We start from the raw sequence: 20,087 nt of genomic DNA, 5'->3' as shown, positions 1-20,087 counted from the left end.
ACACATACACACCATTTGCAAAAATTAAAATCAAATAAATGTTCCTAAAATTCTCATGCCTAGTTTGGGAAATTTAAGTCATAAGAAACACTCTATGGAAATCAAACCTATATGTGACTTCCCAGCCCTTTATGATTTTTTTTTCTTATTCAAGCATTCAGCAAATATTTATTGAGCACCTATAATCATAGTCCTAATTCTAGACACCAAACATATGGTTTCATATATATGCTCATGGATCCCACATGACAACACAGATCAAACATCTGATTTCCTATCATTTATTTACAAAAACAAACATTTTCTCACATTCCATGCATTTCTACATGAAATTCCTTTACAGAAGCTATCAACTGAGTTTATGTACATGTAATATCTGATGGATTTCTGATATAAAATATAAGCCCAAAAAGTATAAGACAGTTGCACTCTTCAAAAAGCTTCTAATATTACTCACTGGGTAGATCAAGAATTCATCTAACACTTTATTTGGAGAGTCAGTCCCAGTATCTAGTGTAGCAACCTCGGACTACAGCAATCAAATTGCAGAGAAAAGTAATGTCAGGTGCACTCTATCCAATTTAGTTCAGCAAAATTTTTTCCCAGTTTTATTGAGCTACAACTGACATACATTACTGAATAAGTTTCAAGTATATAGCATACACATTTCACTTATATATATTATAAACCGATTAGCACAGGAAGTTAACATCCATCATCTTATATAGATACAAGAAATTGGGCGGGGGCGGGATTTTCTCCTTGGAATGAAAACTCCTAGGATTTACTCTCTTACCAACTTTCATGTATATCAAAGAGCAGTGGTAACCAGAATCATCATGTTGCTCATTCCATCCTTGGTACTAATTTATCTTATTAGTGGAAGTTTGTGCCTTTCACGACCTTCCTTCCCTTCCTCCTTCCTCCACTCCCTGCTTCTGGTGGTCGCAGGTGTGATCTCTTTTTCTACAAGGTGTCTCTTTGTTGGTTTGTTTTGTTTATTTTAGATTCCACATATAAATGGACAATTCTTACTGGTATGTGAGACTGAGAATTATTGTTTTCCCTTGACATAATAAAAACGATTGTTAATCTCGTACCTTTGCTTGGTATTTCACGCTGTGCCATAAGATCTAGTTAAAGCCTTATAGATTCCACTTTTACATATAAGTATTTAAAAAAAAAACGATTTTGGAAAGGTTGGACCAGCTTAATTTTTCTGAGCTTTGCTCTATCTACTCGGCAAGATATTCAGTCCTCTTGGTAATATGTTCAAGTTAATATCTTCTTCTTTGAGAGCAAAGTAAGTTATAACAACTATTAGATCATTTCCGTATTCTGGCCAAGCTGATTAACCTGACTCCCACTCTTCGATAAAATCTCACCATCATGTAATTTTCAGTTTTCCTAATATTTTTCAAGATGGTATAACTGTTATAAATTAATACTCCTAATTTTACATTTATGAAAAAAGAATTCTGTGTCTACCTTTAGTATTACCATGACTTCTTTTGTTGGAGACAAAAAAACAACAAAAGAAATCAGTTTTTCAAAAACAGAAACTCTTATAAAGTAATTGGACCTGGCCAAATCAAGGGTGAAATGCACGCACTGACAGTTCTGACAAAGCAAAAAGTATCCAGCCAAACTTAAAGAATTTCCTAAATTTGCTAATCATTATTTTTTAGACCAAGTTTCCACCCACCGACCCCCACCATTATATCAGGTGGAAGTGTCTAAAAGAAGATAGACCCCAAAGAGCAGTTTAAAATGCTTTAAAAATTTTTTAATGTGATACTGTTCTTTTTAAGGGTTCTTTCATAGGTGATCAGTCAGAGATACTGACTTTTGTGAGTTAACACAAAAGTGAAATAGCACTTTTAAGTGCTGTCTCTCTTTGGAGATTTAATGTGCTTTGTAATATCTCTGAGATCAGTCAGGGAGAGACGAGAAAAAAGAAATTTGATTTTGAGTCTGGACCAAAGCTCGGTGACTTGAGAGGCACCTAAACATAATGAAAAGGAAGAAGTTTCAAAGAGAAAGTTGGCAGCTATGACCAGAATCCACAGGGCTAGCAGGACTGACATCAACCAGAGGCAGATTTAGAGGGGTATCCTATGATCTCTCTTGATACCATTGACACTTCAAGACCCAGTTTCATTGGGGAGCAGTCCAGTAAAAGAACATCTCCAAAGGACACAGCATGGTTGCGGTATTGAGAAAGACATGAAAATGCCAGCACCAAGAGCCTAAAGCTGTCCTTTTCTCCTCCAAAGATCACATATATCAGGGGAAAGCAAAAGTCAACATCTGAAACCTGCTTTTTCAAGCTTGACTTGAATGATATAAAGTTGGCTGTGTAATAGCTAGATGCTTACCTTTTTGACCTAGGTTGAGTCTAATGTAAGAATAAGTTATTAGCCGATTCCTGGTGGTCTTCACTTACCTCCCGGTGAATAACTTTCTACTCTAGCTTTTTTTTTTTTTTTAATTAAAGTAACTGCCAGCTAAATTTGTGGCAAATACTAAAATATCAGCCCAGAATGTCCCCATCGCTTTAATGCTTCCCATGTTTTCAAAGACCTATGTATTTCTGCTAACAGTTCTAAAAGTTGAAATTGATGCCCAAGTAGCTATGTATGGAATATTAAGTCTAAATGCGATAAAAACAATCTCCAAACAAATAATAATAATAATGATCAGGGAATTAAAGATCTCATACAGATATTTTAAGCTAGAACGTGTGTGTTGACAAAAGGGGTGTAAGCTTGAGTTCCATAGATGTCCAGTTCACTTATAAAGGACAAGAAGAAAAATAATCTAGAACAAGGATATTAGCCATGTGGGGGATTGAAAAGTTATGAATAAATGGATGCAACATGAGAATGTCTATTCTAAAATGACATCTCTCTCCAGTAAATTACAATTGAATTATGGCTCCGAAAGTTTTAGAAATTTGCTTATGTAAAAATTATGTTCAAAATGAATAAAAGAATTGAGTTATTTGTCAAAATAACTATGGTAAAAATGTCACTTTTAGTCTAGATGCTCAGGCAATTGAAGGAAAGAGCTAATAATTACCACTTCAATTTTTAATGCTAAATATCATTATAAAACACAGAATTCCATGTCTACCTCCAGGATTATCATTACCTCCAATGTATAATTCTGGAAATATTTCATGACACAAAAATATCTGATTAATCCTGATTAATTCAATGTAAAGAATTAGGTAAATTTAGTGGAAAAAAACAGCCTAATGTCTTTTCCATAGAACATTAATTAAAACTTTATGTTTTATAAAACTGTGTTGTTTCATTTTGTGGGTACTTTCAAAGTTCTTTAACTGGAGCATAATTCTAAGAAACTGAAAACTCTCATACAATAAAATCAATATGACACACTATTTGTTAGCTAAGTTATCTATTTTGTGAAACCAATTCTTGAGGAATTCTTAAGGAATCCGTATGTTCTGAGGAGCAGAAGTTTGTTTTTAATTATTAAATGAAGTGAGATTAGAATATGTGATTTTAGTCTCATCCATAAAACGAATTTACAAGGTTTAAAAAAATTATTTTATGGCATCTGAAATACTCGCAAATAATACATGATTATACCAAAAGGTAAAAGAAATTTATCAGAAATATATTTATTAGTATGTAGTCTTTGGTTGTTTATAAATAAGTGTTAAATATCAATGATGCAGTAGTGAGCTAAAATCATGAAAATGTTTTTGTGTAAGTTTTTAAATCAAAGTAAATTTTATCACCTAGTGTCCCAAAACTGCCTGTCTCTTTAACCATTTCTCTTTCCTCTTCAAAACTAAAGAATTATTTTATTCTTCATTGAAATACCTAGACTAAAGGTAATCCTTGACTGCATATTGAAAAGAAAGTCATTCTGCTGCTCTTTATAGAACCACCACACCCAGGAACCGCATACCCTAGAGATGAGTCTATAATTTTGTTCATAAATTATTATTAGCTAACTAAAATTCAGTGGAAAATAAAACACATTCCTTTTAGCTTGGGATATCTTTTCTTGTTCCCTACTCTAGTCTTTAAATAGCTAGTTATAAATTTAATGTTCTGTGAGTTTCCTAATATCTATGTTTTCTTTGAAAAGATCTAAGACAGATACCATATGTTTTCACTCTTATGTGGATCCTGAGAAACTTAACAGAAGTCCATGGGGGAGGGGAAGAAGGAAAAAAAAAAAAAAGGTTAGAGTGGGAGAGAGCCAAAGCATAAGAGACTCTTAAAAACTGAGAACAAACTGAGGGTAGATGGGGGGTGGGAGGGAGGGGAGGGTGGGTGATGGGTATTGAAGAGGGCACCTTTTGGGATGGCCACTGGGTGTTGTATGGAAACCAATTTGACAATAAATTTCATATTAAAAAAAAAAAGAAAGATTAAAGTATTTTATGAATGCAAAAGAAAAGAAAACAACAACAACAAAAAATGAAAAGATCTATGAAGTCATCCACATATACCAATAAATATAAACTAACAAGAGGAACCATAAGGGAGAAACACTATGGCAAACATTGGAAGTAATATGTGTCACTATCTTTTCTATTTATGTAAGACCATAGATGTTTTGATAAATGCATCTATATAAATTTTAATGTCAATTATTTCATTCCACAAATATTTTTCAAATCCTACTACATACCAGGTTCTGAGGATCCAGAAATGAACAAAGAAGATGGGGTTCTTATTTTCACAAAGTACACGGTCTAGTGAGAGGAAAGAGAATATGTTATGTAGTAACAGATGCTACAGATAAAACGAAGTCAGGGCACAAAAATAACAAGATACTGAGATGTACCCATGTGTACCCATTTATTTTATAATCCAGCTGATATTAATAGTATGATCTTTCTCCTATCATGACCCCTCCAGCTCAATAACTTTTGTTTATCCTGAAAAAAATATTTATATTTATATTTATATTTATATTTTTTATATTTAACAAGGGAAATTATATATAGGAAATCTAGCTGATGTTCTATCCATTTTATAAGACTTGAAATGGTCTAAAATATTCCCTAAAGTTAAAACATTCAACATCCAATTCAACTAACATGCAGTAGGCAGAATTATATTGGCTTCATTCACATATATATAACCCTTTAAGATTTGTCTAGTCATTTTGATGCTTAATATATTACTTACTTACATAAGCATTGTAGTTTATACTCTACAAAACATGGGATCTGACAAGTTAATATTCTAGCCCTTGAATCTCTTCTATTGCTGTATTGTAGAATACATCACTATAAGGCAACACATTATTAGACTGGTATTTATCCAGGTCCTCTCTTTAGTAATATCTAAACTTGGAAATATTTATATATGATTCTTCTTTTAAAAATGCCCAGTCAGGAAGTTGTTTCTGACTTTTAATTAAATATTATTAATTTTGTCTTACATTTATATCTTTTAAATTATTTATTGTTTCAAGTTAAACACGATTCTCAAAATATTCCCCACCTTGATTTCACAAAATAATTAAATGGTTTTTAAATTTTTCATTTAAATTCCAGCTAGTTAACATACATATAATATTGAAGATGGATTAAACACCTAAATGTGAGACATGAAATCATAAAAATCCTGGAAGAGAACACAGGCAGGAACCTCTTTGACAATGGCCATAATAATTTCTTACTAGATACATACATCTCCTGAGGCACAGGAGACAAAAGCAAAAATAAACTACTGATACTACATCAAAATAAAAAAGCTTCTGCACAGTGAAGGAAACAATTAATGAAACTAAAAGACAACCTACGGAGTGAGAGAAGTTATTTGCAAATGAGATAGCTGATAAAGGGTTAGTATCCAAAATCTATAAAGAATTTAGCAAGCCCACCACCCATAATAACCAAATAATCCAGTTAAAAAATGGGTAGAAGACATGAATCAACATTTTTCCAAAGAAGACATCCATATCATCAACAGACACAGGAAAAGACGCTCAACATCACTCATCACCAGGGAATACAAATCAAAACTACAATCAGATATCACCTCACACCTGTCATAATGGCTAAAATCAACAACACAAGAAACAGCAGGTATTGGCGAGGATGTGGAGAAAGAGGAACCCTCTTGCACTGTTGGTGGAATGCAAACTGGTGCAGCCACTCTGGAACACATTACGGAGGTTCCTCAAAAAGTTAAAAATAATGTTTTGTTTCGTTTTGTTTTTTTAAGTAATACATGACGTGAAGGGTGATAAAAATTCTAGTAATTTACTTATTTTAAATTGTTTTCAATATTATCCACCAATAACAATAAACAAGGAATCACTATCATCAGTTTCTTTTAAATTCATACTTGTTAAGTAGTCTACATAGTTAAATAAAAAGTATGATTTCATGAAAAGTGCGTTTAGAGTACACGAATATATTCTCAAGACCTAAGTTAGCAAGCTGCTAACTTCTCATAAAGCTCTTAAAACAATGCAGTGAGGACTTCTGAAAAAATTCAAAATGGCAAGAATAACTACTCCATAAATGTAGGGCCAGTCTTCCTAGGTTAGTATTTAAGTTAAAGTGAAAACACTTCCTCAAGTCTTTATCTCCAATCTAATGACCGTGTGAGCTCCACGTCCTATAAGTGATGTTTGCTATGAAACTTGTTTGAAGTTTTAACACTTCTAGTTAGTACAGGATTCTATGAATGCATGGAGAAAATTCCATACACGTGGTCTCATCAATCCTCTCTATAATCTTAAACATTTAAAACATTTTTTGAAGATTCTAATTTGGCTCTGAATTTTGAGCTGCTTCAGAGGACACTTGAGAAAGCACGGAAAGAGCTTTATATCAACTTGTTATGCTGCAATATTGCTTTTGTGCCATGTAGGAAAGAAAGAGATACAATTTCTCACATGATGGTTCTAAAAATATGAGCTATTGGCCCAATTTAATTCTAATTCTATTGATAGCTTAAACACCAGCTTTTATTATGAGAAAACATGTTTATAATTATGTTCCAACTGATGCCTTTCTGTGTTTTTCACTGTCCTAGGGGAGAAAAAGCACAGCCCACAACCTTATCTAAAGGACAGTATGAACGAAGGCTCACATATCAGAAATGATGCATATATCAACCACACTGAATGTAGGAATTTCTAAACTATTTATTTTGTTTTCCAAAAATATTTACATTGAATAAAATGAGCCATAGATGGTGACAGATTTTGTGTCACCCTTCAGAGATGTATCATCTACTGCTTGAGGCCAAGAAATGAGCAGTTTCCATAATTAGTAAGCAAAATTGAATAATTGGACTGTGGTTTATGAGGGGTTTTTCCTCTAAAAATAAAAATCATGTAATCTTTAAGGCCTAGTTATGTGGGCTTACTTGCTTTATTTTAACATAATTTAACAGAGCTACAAATAAATAATCAAGCATAGATTTCTTCACTCTTTTACTAAAATATCCACACAATAGCTTTCTACTCAAGAGTTTTTTTCGATGAAAGTATACTATTTAATTTCAATATAAATTTACAGCAAGATTAAGAAAAATAAAGAGGGCTCCCTTAATAGAATGAAACACTTGAGAGTCAACATCTGAATTATAACACTGTGAAAAGATAAAACTAATTTGACTCATATTTGCCTCTGAGGCAAAGATTTGTTTTGAATGAGCATCTCTTAACAAATATCCCATTTATTATATCTTTACCCATTCTACTCTCACATTATGTTCTATAGTAGAACGTGCTTTGCTAGGCAGAACTGTAAAGTACTTATAATTTGATGACGTGCTGAAAAAGTATTTCAATTGCTTTCTTCAATCATTCACTCATTCACTCATTCATCAATTCAGTTGATATGAATCGAATGTCTGTGTCTTAGATGCCAGGGATGTAATCATTAAGAAAATAAAATGCCTGCTATAAAGGAACGTGTAGTCTAAATCCATGATGGAAAGGGACAGTTACTGTTACCTAATTTAAGCCTGAAGGATTTGTTATAATCCAAATGTTTCAGTGAAATCTCAACTAATCTTGGGTCCTTTATTGGCATTGGTTTCTTCTATCACTGATTGACACGCTGAAGAATGACTCAAATAGCTATTGTGTTTGCTTTTTCAAATTTTTGACTTAAGGCTGGTTATGGAAAATGTTGAGTAGATGAACATTCTTCACCAGGTTCTCTCTAGTTGACTCACCAACTTTTAAGATATTTTCAACCATTCAGTTTATCCATAAACTTTAAGAAAGAATTCAGAAGCATTTATGGTGCCCTTCAGAAATCATGCACTGAAAAAAAAATTATAATGCAGATATCCCAAAATATCAATATTGGTGGATTATTGGTCTTAAATTTCCAGAGAAACTTCTGGGTTCTGAGTACCTGAGGCACATACAAGGCATAGAGAACTTTTTACATCATTCAACAAATTGTACTGTCATATATATAATACAAACTTGACCTCTGGAAGTTAGTTTTTTTGAAGTCATGTATGTGACTGTGTGTACGTTTTTTGGGGGGGTAAAACTTCAGAGACTAAATTTTAACATTTTCTGGTAGTTTTGCCTTGTCTCTACAATAAAGTCCTAGACCTTTCTGTACCCACTATTATCAAAGTTGGCAGCAGTATTTCTGATAGTATTATAAGGTCATTTCCAGAAATACCATCTCAGAGAAACAGTAGCCTTGGGCACACTGTTTGATCATGGCAAAACACAAGATTATAAGTGTGAAAGTGAAAAAAGGCAAAGTTGGGTGTTAAGTATGATACCACTTCTAGAAATATCCTAGTGGTTATATGTCACAACTATAACATTTTTTTAAGTTTAGCTTGTTTTTTTAAGTTGATTTTTAATAGCATGCATGTTTTCATCAATTTCACTAAGAAGTGTTCATGTAACATTGTCACAAAATATATCATTATAATATTATACATAACATCTTTATTTCTGTTATATTAAAAAAGCATTGATACATTGGAAAAACATCTACATTTGCTTTGTATTTGCATTGCAAAATAATTTGCATTTCTGAGTAGAGCTTATTTTAACAATTATATAAGTAAAGAAAAGGGTACTATTATCAATGCCTAGATTTTTCATGGCTACAAATAATGATTCAGTAACTATTCTTTTGCTATTGAAGTCAGTATTATGTTGATTTATATATAAATTTCCCTACAATAGCATAATTTAGATATTTATTTTCACAGGATGAACATTTAGGTTTTAAGTAGATGATAGGAGCTACTGTGTAGCCTCTAAATGGGAACAGTAAAAACTGGGAACCCCAAAATGAGGAAATAAGTAAATACCTCCTTTGATGTCATCAGACTCCTTTTTCAATTTTTTTTTCATCTCTGTGGCCAGCACCTTTATTTTCAGATGCTTAGAAGCTTCCTGGTATCATTACACACTTTCTTGTTTCTATTCATGTAACTTTCAGACAAACTAATGTTTAACTATTTATGTAGCTCTCTGCCAGATATTTGCAGATTACATAATTTTATTTATCATATTACTACATGGACATGTTTTAAACCAATAAATTCTGTTAAGGATAGTATGTCCTCACAGACTGATCTAAAATCCTTCAGGAAGAAATAATTTGTGGGCACTTTAGGATATGAGCAGAGATGGTTTTCTAAAGTGATTCAAGCATTTATTTATCATTTACTGTATGCAAAATAATTTTTTTAAAAAAAGGCTAGATGTTTGGTGTATTCGTTCCAAGTTATACAGAAAGAGTTCTTTGGCAATGTGATTTAATTTTATATTCTAAATTATCCTGATTCTCCTTTCATAGAAACGGAATTGATTTAAATGTGAACATAAATTTTAATAGTGTGATAATACTATACACCTCAACTTCTTTTCAAGTTTTTATTTATATTCTAGTTAGTTAACAAATATAGTAAAATTGGTTTTGGGTGTAGAATTTAGTGATTCATGATTTACATATAACACCCAGTGCTCATCCCAACAAGTGTCCTTCTTAATATCCATCACCCATTTAGTCCATCCTCCACCCACCTCCCTCCACCAAGCCTCAGTATGTTCTCTATAGTTGAGTCTCTTGCTTCCCTCTCTTTTTATTTTCCCTTGCCCTGTGTTCATCTATCTTGTATCTTAGCCAACTTAAATTTTGACAAAGACATTGCAATTTTTCACCCCTTTGAGTCCATTTACAAGACTTACCTGATTGAATAGGATCATTCAGATTTTTGTTGTTTGTTTTTGTTTTTAATGTTTATTTATTTGGAGAGAGAGAGAGAAGGAGAGAGAGAAAGAGACATAGCACATGTCTGAGCAGGATAGGGGCAGAGAGATGGAGAGAGAGAAATCCCAAGCAGGCTTCATGCTGTCAGCACAGAGCTCAATGTGGGGCTCAGTCCTCGAACTGTAAGATCATGACCTGAGCCAAACTCAAGAGTCAGATGCTTAACTGGATAAGCCACCCAGGATTATTCAGTTTGAATTCACTATGAAGTTATTTCAACAGTATTATTGAATCTTTTGCTTAGGGAATGTCACTAAATTGCAGGTTTTCCTATAACTCTTTGTTTTCTCTGTTTTGCTCTTAAATTTTAAAGGAAAGTAAACTGCTAGCCCCTCAGCACTATATTCATATATTTTGGGTCTAGGGAATAAAAGTGATGAACGTGAATAACTAGGACATGCGTTCACTAATCCTGTTCCTTCCCTGAAGAGGATAAAATTATGAGAATGTAAACATTCATGTTTCAAAAGAAGGTATCTGCCTGCTAAATCTTAGTCTGGCTACTATTAGAAATGGTGCCCTGAAGAAAACAGGGAATTAAGGAAACTACTTTCCTCTAGACTAAGGGATACCTGACTCCTCATCAGTTACAACTCAGAACCCTACTGAGTTGGTTGTCTCACTTCGAAATCAACTGCCACTACTCGGTCGGTACTCTTCAAGATTACTCTGGGGTAAGTCACAGAGAAGTCTGCTTTTTCCCATGCCCTCAAGACTTCCTACAGAACGAGAATGTGCTCTGTTCTCCTCTGCTCCAAACAGAAGTAACTTCCCCAATACCACCTATCTCATTGCAGGGTAACACAGTTTCAATAGTAATGACCCTTAACTTGATAGCTGATTAGATATGTAAACATGCCTATTCTGTAATAGTCTTTTCTAAAAATTTGGATGGCATCATGAAGTATAATTACAAGTACTCAAAGTAATTCCACCCTAAATATCTGTTTTACACTTAGGATCCATTGTCCTGCTCCTTAAAGGATTAATAAGAGAAGAGGAGAACATAATTCTTTTTGTAAAAATGGGTTTGGGAAAACCAAAGGACAAAGAGGACTGGTGCTTAACCCTCACCATTTAACGTAGTGGTCAGAAAAGCTCTATCACCCTAGTTCTACCCTCTCAACCAGCATGGATGGTCCAGGAGATGGAGCGGAAGGATGGCTCAGTGAGGTGTCTAGCCATATAGTTCTGACACAAAACATGATCCAGTAAGTCAGGGGGAAAGCTTCAAGTTTCCTGTGACCCAAGAGAGAGGCAAAACAATTGCAATGTCTTGTGCATTAATGAGGCCATTCAAAGAGCTGGAAGAGAAGGAGAGGCCCTGTAGGTCCAGAAGAATACAGGAGGGATGTGCTTGGTCCCAAAGCCTAATTCTTTAGGTAAATAGATGCCCTCTGCAAATGCCAGTTTAGGTAATGGCAAAGGCAGGGAGCAAGATAACAATTGTGACCCCAATGAGGGGGTCAACCACTGCACAACCCCAGAGGCATAGATTTCCACCCATAGGAATGGATAGAAGACACCCTGAATGGCTAATATTATCTTCCAAGTTTAGACCTGAAGTAGAACCTATAGAAAATTAAAATGTTATACTCCTCACGAAGCTGTAATCAAGTACTGAGATTCATTCCTGCCACAATACAGTCTTTACAGCAGACTAAATGATGAGCACTCCTGCTCAACACATGAAAGACCAGGTTACAAAAGAGGTTGTGTCTCAAAACACATATTCAAACAACACAGTCACTACCTGCTATAAAAAAGCTGCGATTTACTTACGTATTGGGTCCTTGCTTTCATAATCCCACATTAATGTTGGAATAACAGTTTAATTAGACACTATAGCTTCCCCAGTGGTTAGTTCATAAAAATTGAATTTTAAAAGTATTCATATTTTGTTTTTTATGAATTGTTATTTCCTAATCATTATTTTACACCAATATCATTGATCCCAAAATGATAGGATAAAATTTATAACTCAGTCCTACAAAAACAGCCAACACTCTCCTGGGTTAAAATTGGGGGCGGATGGCCTGAGTGTTTGAGGTAAAGTTCTTTTTTTTATTTTCTTCACATCTACAAATACCATTTCCAAAATAAAATCTAAAAACAGGTATAATGTAATTTCAAAGAACTCTTTGACCTTTAGGGAAAAAATGTCTGCTTTTTAAAAAGAAAATACAATTTGTTACAAAGAATTTAAAATACAAAGAATTAGTTACTTGCCTCCCATGAAAAAGTATATGTGTGTGTGTGCGCGCGCGCGCACCAATGAATGAGCCAACTGTTGGCCACACCTCAGGCACTAGTACTAAGGCTATTTCTGGTTAATTTAAATGAACCATATGCAGAATTGTGGTGAAAAAGATGGAAATTTACATAACATGAATTGAAGACCTAAAATCAAGATTGCAACAAACCAAAAGGAAAACCAAAGTATTTTGCCTAACTTAATTGTCTCTATTGGAAATTTCTTTCATAGAAAACAAATCCTTTGACTGTATAATATGAGATAAGGCCTAAAGTGCAAATGCATTCTATGGAACAAAATTAACATGTACAGTGCAATTTGTCAATGAATGATAACGGACTTTTAGTGAGAACAAGTTTTAATTTCAATAAAAGCAGTTGCAGGGAGAGTCCAAGGGCAATGCCTGCCCAAAGGGAAGGTTTTGTGCAAGTTGTGGGAGATGCCCAAGAAATAAGGCAGTGTTGCCTTAAATTCATATCACGATTTGCCCCATTAGTCAGCCATGCTGGGACTAGAGTGATTTTCAAATAGTTCTTGACACCTCAAATTTACTACCATGTTTCATTTCTTTAGCGTATTTAATGAGCTCCTACTATCTCTTAGGCATTCAGGATACAGCAAAGAACAAAATCAACAAAACTTCCTGTCCTCAAAAATTTTCCAGCATTATGTCAGAGTTACAGGAGTTGCAGAGATAAAGCAAGGAAAGGAAACTAAGAGACATCTTGGATATTAGTGGGTTTTATTTTGTTTCATTTTTTAAATTTATTTATTTTGAGAGAGAGACAGTGCGGAGGGCCAGAGAGAGAGGGAGAGGGAGAATCCCAAGCTCTCAGCACAGAGCTCGACTCAGGGCTCCATCCCAAGAACCCTGAGATCATGACCTGAGCCAAAATCAGGAGTCAGGAACTTAACTGACTGAGCCACCCAGGGACCCCTGGTAGATTTGTAATTTTAAACTAGGCACTGACAGAAGGTACAGAGAGGTAATTAAAGATCTTAACAAGATGGAGGAGTAAGTCATGCAACTATGCTGGGGAAGGGCATGTTGAAATCTCTGAAAAGCCTGATGCACAAACAATTTTGTTGAATTTCACTCCAGCTGTGTCTGTAGACAACCTTCATATGATGTATAGTTCAGTTAAACGTAGAGATTTATAATAGGGTTCATATCAGTTCATCTACATACATGTCTAATACATGCATGTTTGTCTATATTTATATATATATCCTTACAAATATTTATATTTATTTTATAAATGTTACTTCTCATAATTTTTTAGGATAAACATTTCGATTTATCTTATCTAATAGACAGGAATGGGCATAATGAATTAGACTAGAAAGAATCTTTTCTTTACTCTGTCATTCAAAATAAGAGTTCTAAAGCTAATCAGGATATTTTTACCTGGGAAGGTAATTTAGAGACAAAAATAAGGATACCCACTATTATATCTCATTGTCTTAAAAAAAATAAACTCCCTAATTTAACAGTTAAATTTTGTAATTTAATTGATTTTATAATTAGGAACTATCATACCTCTCTTTTTTACTTTATTTTCATCTTTAGATGAAAATTATGACAACTCTTCAACATATTTTTAGTTAAAAATAAAAGTATGATATATATTTGTGAAATCTGAAGGACACTATCAACCACAGTGGAGTCAGATTTGCAAGCCCATTTATTTTTATAAAAACAGCCTGACTGATATACCTCACCTTGCATTCTACAGAAAGGCTACCTCTGATATTGAGGGGTTTTTACAAAACAAAAAATATTCAGCTTAAAAAAAACTCCTTTCTATAACAAATCAATGTATTCCAATACATCCACTCAGTAGCTGTGGCTTAACTACCGTTTGGGAGATTTCGTGAGAGAACGAAATGAAGGCAAGAGGAGTGGGAAGGAAAATTAAAAAAATGATACTGCCTAGCTACAAGCTGCAGAGGGAAATTAATATTCAAAAGGTTAAGGTGTCTGTGAAATGTATGTAATGAGTAACACTCATAGTTTGTTACTATAGGTTCATTGCCTCTAATGTTGAGGACGGCACATGGATAATTTACGATTCCCATTGTCCCCTCTGCAGGGATTAATTCTGAATTATTTATGTACCTATATACGCAGAGAACTGAAACATTTTAGTTAAAGTCAGCCACTCACTCATAGTCTTGAAATTATGCAGCCCTTGTTGCTAAAAATGATGTTAGCCTCTTGTGATTTAAGTCATAACATTTTATTTTCAGTCCCACTGAGAGAGAAGGCATACAGGAGGGGGAAAAAGATATATTTTTCTAGAATAAATCTCAGAATGCATTTTTTAAAGATGTAAATAGATAATGGTAATTTTGTTGAGTCAAATTATTGTTGGAGAGAGCATGTAAATAAACCTTTATTTTATTCATGATTTGTGATTTTGTGCTGGAACACTCTACAACTTGTTTTCATATTGGTATCTTTAAATACAAAGCCTCTGTGTTTCAATAAAGGGACTTCCACCTACGTGTTAATTAATCAAAGAATGAAATTTCATTTTTGGAAAATTGTACTAATCCATTCAGATTTCACACCAAACCGTTTCATTTAGTCAACTGAATTCATTAAAAGTACTGTTTCCTCTTAAACTCCAGTGATTACTCACCACTATTAAAGGCTCCTTTGACTCCATCAGAATTGGGGGAGGGGGGGAATGCAGGTATGACGCACTTCTCTGGAAAAATAATAGATTATATTCTGGGTTGACAATGTGTTTGATAGGTGCTACCCTTGTCAACATAAGACTATCACACTTTTTGATAAAATGAATTATTTTGAAACACTGTGTACATTTAACACGTATTTTTTACATGTTTTGGTGGAAATTACAAGTTCCCATATATTTAACCAGGTTTTTTTTTTTGACTGAAAAACATCAAAAGGTCTCATATACAATTCATTTAAGAAAAAATATCTGAATAAAAATGGTCTCCAAACAACCAACCCTGGGCCTTTGGAATTCAGATTACCCAGTCTCTTATGATCTTAGGAATTATGTTTCCCTAATAATTAGGGCACATCTCAAGTAGACACCATGCTGTACAGGGTATTGAGTATTAAAACAGGGAATTGGAATATTCAAAAGCAAAATATATATGCATATGTAAAGATATGCCACATATAAGACATTAATTTCTCCTTTAGCCCCTACCCCACACAATTCAACAATTGCTAATAAATTAAGAGGAGGGGCATATTGATGTACTGCTTGACTATAACACAAAGAAGTGTAGTTAGCAAAAAGCTGCAGTGGGTAATGAACAGTATTTTAACTCGGCAGTTTAACCTCCGTGTCTGTCAGCTGTGACCTTTTACCAACCCCAATGAGAGTCTGATTTCTCACTTTTGCTACTCACTGCTGGATGAGTGAATGTAGAATTTGACAGCGAGAGGTTTTACATGAAAAGGAAAGGTACTTAAAAAGCATGTTTTGTGATGATAGGCTACATTTATTCACTGTTCATTACACTGGGTGCAGCCGCAGCGCTGGTGGATTGATTGGGTGTGAGCGCTTGTCTGCTGTGGAAGTGAAGAGGTGTTATTGACCTGCATGGGAGCTCAAGTGACCTTTAGATGACCCCCCTTTCACCTGAAATTGACCTTGAAAACAACCTAGGGTTCACTCCCATTTAAATAGGGGGGAAATGCTTCTAACAGCATGTGAATTATTAGAATTGATATATTGAGCATTTCCTTTTCTCCCCCCCCCCTCCCTTTTTTTTTTTTTTTTTTTTTTTTTTTTTTACTTTTACAGAGGTAAATGCATGTAGGGGGTAAGGCGAGTGTTGGCTTTTAAATTTCCAGACCCTGCAGCTGCTCTGCTTAGTGTTTGTACAGATTTATGGAGGAGGCCAACCAGACTTTGGACCGCTTGATGTAAAATTTTACCATTCATCATTATTGATTAGAGTCCACACTCTGTGACAGAGCCCAAACCTTACTATGACAATTGCTATTTCAGTTGTTATGGGCCATAATGGGCCATAGGGATGATTTAAAGGAGCACAATAGCTATCTGTAATTACACATGAATAATCCATGAATTCTACACCACAACGCTTGTGATCAGACCCTAACAACCAAGGCTTGAGACATTTATTCTTGTTCTCTCTTTGGCATCTGTGCCAAAAGTTGCCAATTTATGAAAATTTAAGCACAACAAGCTTACCCTCTCCCATGTTCAAAGTTTTTTCTTAGTTAAAAACAAATCACACACTTGGAAACTGATAGCAAATTGCCTTTTTACAGATGATGGGATCAATAATTGAACTCGCTTCTTAATAGAAAAGAATGACATTATTTCATCAATTAGCAACAAGTAAATATACTAGAAATTTGGTATGATTGCTGCTGGAACCAGAGGAGAAAAAGCAGAACATTTACTACTATTGTTTTCACCTTTTAAACAAATGTTTTCCTTGGAGCCTTTAATGTCATGCTTGGTCAGAAAGTTCGGGGAGGGGGTGGAAATCAAGACCATAAATTAGTTACAATGGTACAATGGAAATGTGATTGGTCTTATGCAAGCTTTAATAACTGTTGAAACTAATATGCTAACCTAGGGATTCATATGTTGGACTTCAACACTAAATTACTCTTTAATTTTATGTGAAATGGAGAGAGGGAGAAAATGCCCACCAAAATGTTTGCCTATGTGCAACCCCTAACGTCCAAAGGGCTGGCACAAACACACCTAATAAAAAATCACATTTGTTAGTGGGTCTTCAAATTATTCTCACATCCAGAATCTGTCTTGGAGGGGAGACCACTGCATGGATATGGCAATTTCAAAGATAGTTTTATGCGTGGCCAATTTTTTTCAGAAGACTCCAACACTTCTAGATCCAAGAATGGGAAATCTACACAAAGTTTGTAAGCTTGTTTCTTCTAGCTCTTAGAATTTGTGTAACCAACTACTAGATTTACTTATTTTGAGATTTTGATTTCCTGACAATTTAGGAAACCACTTTGGCAATGTTCTTGGTCTATCTACCACATATTCCAGAAAAGTCTCCCTTCTGCCTGGTTTACAACATTACAGTAGTTCAACCTATTTGGGGCATAGTCGTGTTGTTTAACTCAGATGCATTTTTCATACTGTTCAAATATTTACATGCTGGGCTACAGGCTTATTAGCAATCTGGTGAAGTATTTGTAAATCTGGATCAAAATTCTGACAGGATATTTATTGCATTGACTTGACCTATTTTCTATCTAAAGCCCTACTCCATAATTCTTGTTTCATTTGATGTTAATCCTATGCATAAAAGGCAGTAACCACAACATTTGTACACAATAACACTCTAACATCCACACAGGAGGATTCTCCTAATCTGACTGCCCCCTACCTCCCTCAGCGTGTGAGGTGTGTGTGTGAGGGGCTTACACCTGTGATTGCTTTAAAGCTCCATGAGCTCCTGACTTAACCAGCACACGTTATGTAGGGCATTTTACTTTCCTCATCTCTCCTTACAGTGATGATCCAGTGCAAGAGTCCTCGGCAAGGAGAGGACCAGCAAACTGCCAATATTCTAATTTAAGATTAGATCATACTTAGTCATCCTTGGGAACCTTTTCTTCCCTTCAAATTGTTGTAATATGCTATGTGCTTTGGATATTCCATTAAATGGGTTTCACTGCAAAACTGAAATGTAACCTCAAGTTTTGAAAAGCAACTGATTTAAAATTAAACAAAAGGCAGTTTTTTCGCCAAGTCGTATAAATGATTTTTTTTCAAATATTATTTCTTTCTAACTGTTCTCATTTGTCTGTACATCAAATAAACCCAAAGCAGGGGCATGTCTTCTTGAATAGCAAATTCTTTACAAAATACAACAAGAACGAGGGCTTGTAATTGGTGTAACATTAAAAATCCATGTATTTATCTAGTCAGCCTCCATCTCATCTTTGTTCCTACCTCTCTATAAAGGGTAAGGCAGTTTTGCCCAAAGGAAGAAATAAAAGGGAATCCTCGTTAAAAGGTACATTAACGAAAAAAGAAAAGCTTTATTGAGGACATGTGCAGAAAGGGATGTTTGAGTAGTAAATGATAATTTACTTTTGAGGTATATTAAAAAGGTTTAATCTTACTGATCATGAGTTAAATTGGATGTTTTAATCAGTTAGCGAGTGCCAAAAATAATTATGCCAGAGCGCTTAGTCTGCGGAACATGTACACAAAGCATATAAATCCTCTGCTTCCCTAGGGATTTCTCAGAATAACACATAACTAAAAGACAAAAGCGATATCAAACTCATGTAAATTAACATTGCAAATGATCTGAAAAATATAATAAATAACATGATCCCATCACTTTGAATATGCAGCACAGGCAAGGGTGTCCAACACAAATATATGCATTAATCTCCTGTATCCTTACTAAACTTCTTCAGTAAACTTTTCTTCCATGTACTTTCTACAGTTCAATTCAAGGTCATTCCTTTCACTGAAAGAGCTGGGCTGGGTGACAGAGCATAGAAATCTGTGTTCCTTTTAGAAATGATTGTGAAAAATAGGATTATTTTCCTAATGAGTTTTTTATTGAGGAAGTATAATAAAGGAGTTGGACCTAAGAACCTTGACAATCCTTTGAAGTTCTAAAAATGCTGTGATTTTTAAGATTAATATTTACCACAATTTTGATACTACCCAAACAAAAGAGAATAAATAACAGATTATAAAGATGAACTAAAAAGCGATAGGTAAAATTATTTCAGCTCTTGCACAATGAGATTTGAGATGAATTACTTCAAAATACTGCTAGCCACAAAGACGAAGGTAAGCCATATGTTTTATTGATTCCATTGGTGTGAAAAATATAATGTGTATAATTTTGTGTGCTAAATTTTCCACACCCCCAAAATCCTAATTAAGATTTCTTTTTGACGTATCTTAAGCATGCTGAGTACATATTGACAGTTTGATTCAATTACAACAATATAATTTCAGAATAATAAATACCTCCACCATTTCTTCCACAGATAATTGACAACTTTGTAAGTACAAACAGTATTTCTTAACATAAATAATAAAAATCTTTTGGACCACAGATTACTTCTAGTCACTGATTTAAATTATTTTTTTCAGTGGACAAAAATAATTCCAGTTCAGGTAGCCACCAAATATTTAGAAGATTTCTAAAATATGTTTCTCTGTACACAGTAGAATGGACTCTGGAATATTTACTCAAGATTGATGTGAAATTTATCATTTTCTGGAGGTTGAGGATTATTGAAATCTAAAAGAAGAGTAGGCTGAGGCTAAGTGAAGCATCAGTTACACATCTGATGCTTTTCCCATTGTGTAACTTAATTGGTTTACACTGATTTTGTACTGGAGTATTTAGGGACAACATGGGGGCTTTTCTGCAGATCTGAACAGCTGCTTGATTTGTTAATGAACAAGGTTATCAGTAGCCAATTGCTCACAGCTGAAAAACTGCATGCTCCTGGTTAGTCCATTGGAGAGGGAATTTTTTAATGTGGCTTTTGTGTTGGACACTGTTGCCTTTTGGGTGATT

The 20,087-nt window shown here is 34.3% G+C and overlaps 1 long non-coding RNA gene across 1 annotated transcript in view; it reads right to left on the bottom strand.

The window, feature by feature from the left end:
- Positions 1–20,087, bottom strand: part of LOC131510209 (uncharacterized) — a 98,152-nt gene that overhangs the window by 65,824 nt on the left and 12,241 nt on the right. The window contains exon 2 of the long non-coding RNA XR_009260933.1: positions 4,675–4,738. This is a non-coding gene — a long non-coding RNA (uncharacterized LOC131510209). The remainder of the gene's footprint in view (positions 1–4,674; positions 4,739–20,087) is intronic.

This window comes from Neofelis nebulosa, chromosome 1 (genome assembly GCF_028018385.1).
Source record: "Neofelis nebulosa isolate mNeoNeb1 chromosome 1, mNeoNeb1.pri, whole genome shotgun sequence".
Classification (NCBI taxonomy): Eukaryota; Metazoa; Chordata; class Mammalia; order Carnivora; family Felidae; genus Neofelis; species Neofelis nebulosa.
The sequence above is the reverse complement of the archived record's forward strand: the minus strand, read 5'-3'. Positions and strand labels throughout refer to the sequence as shown.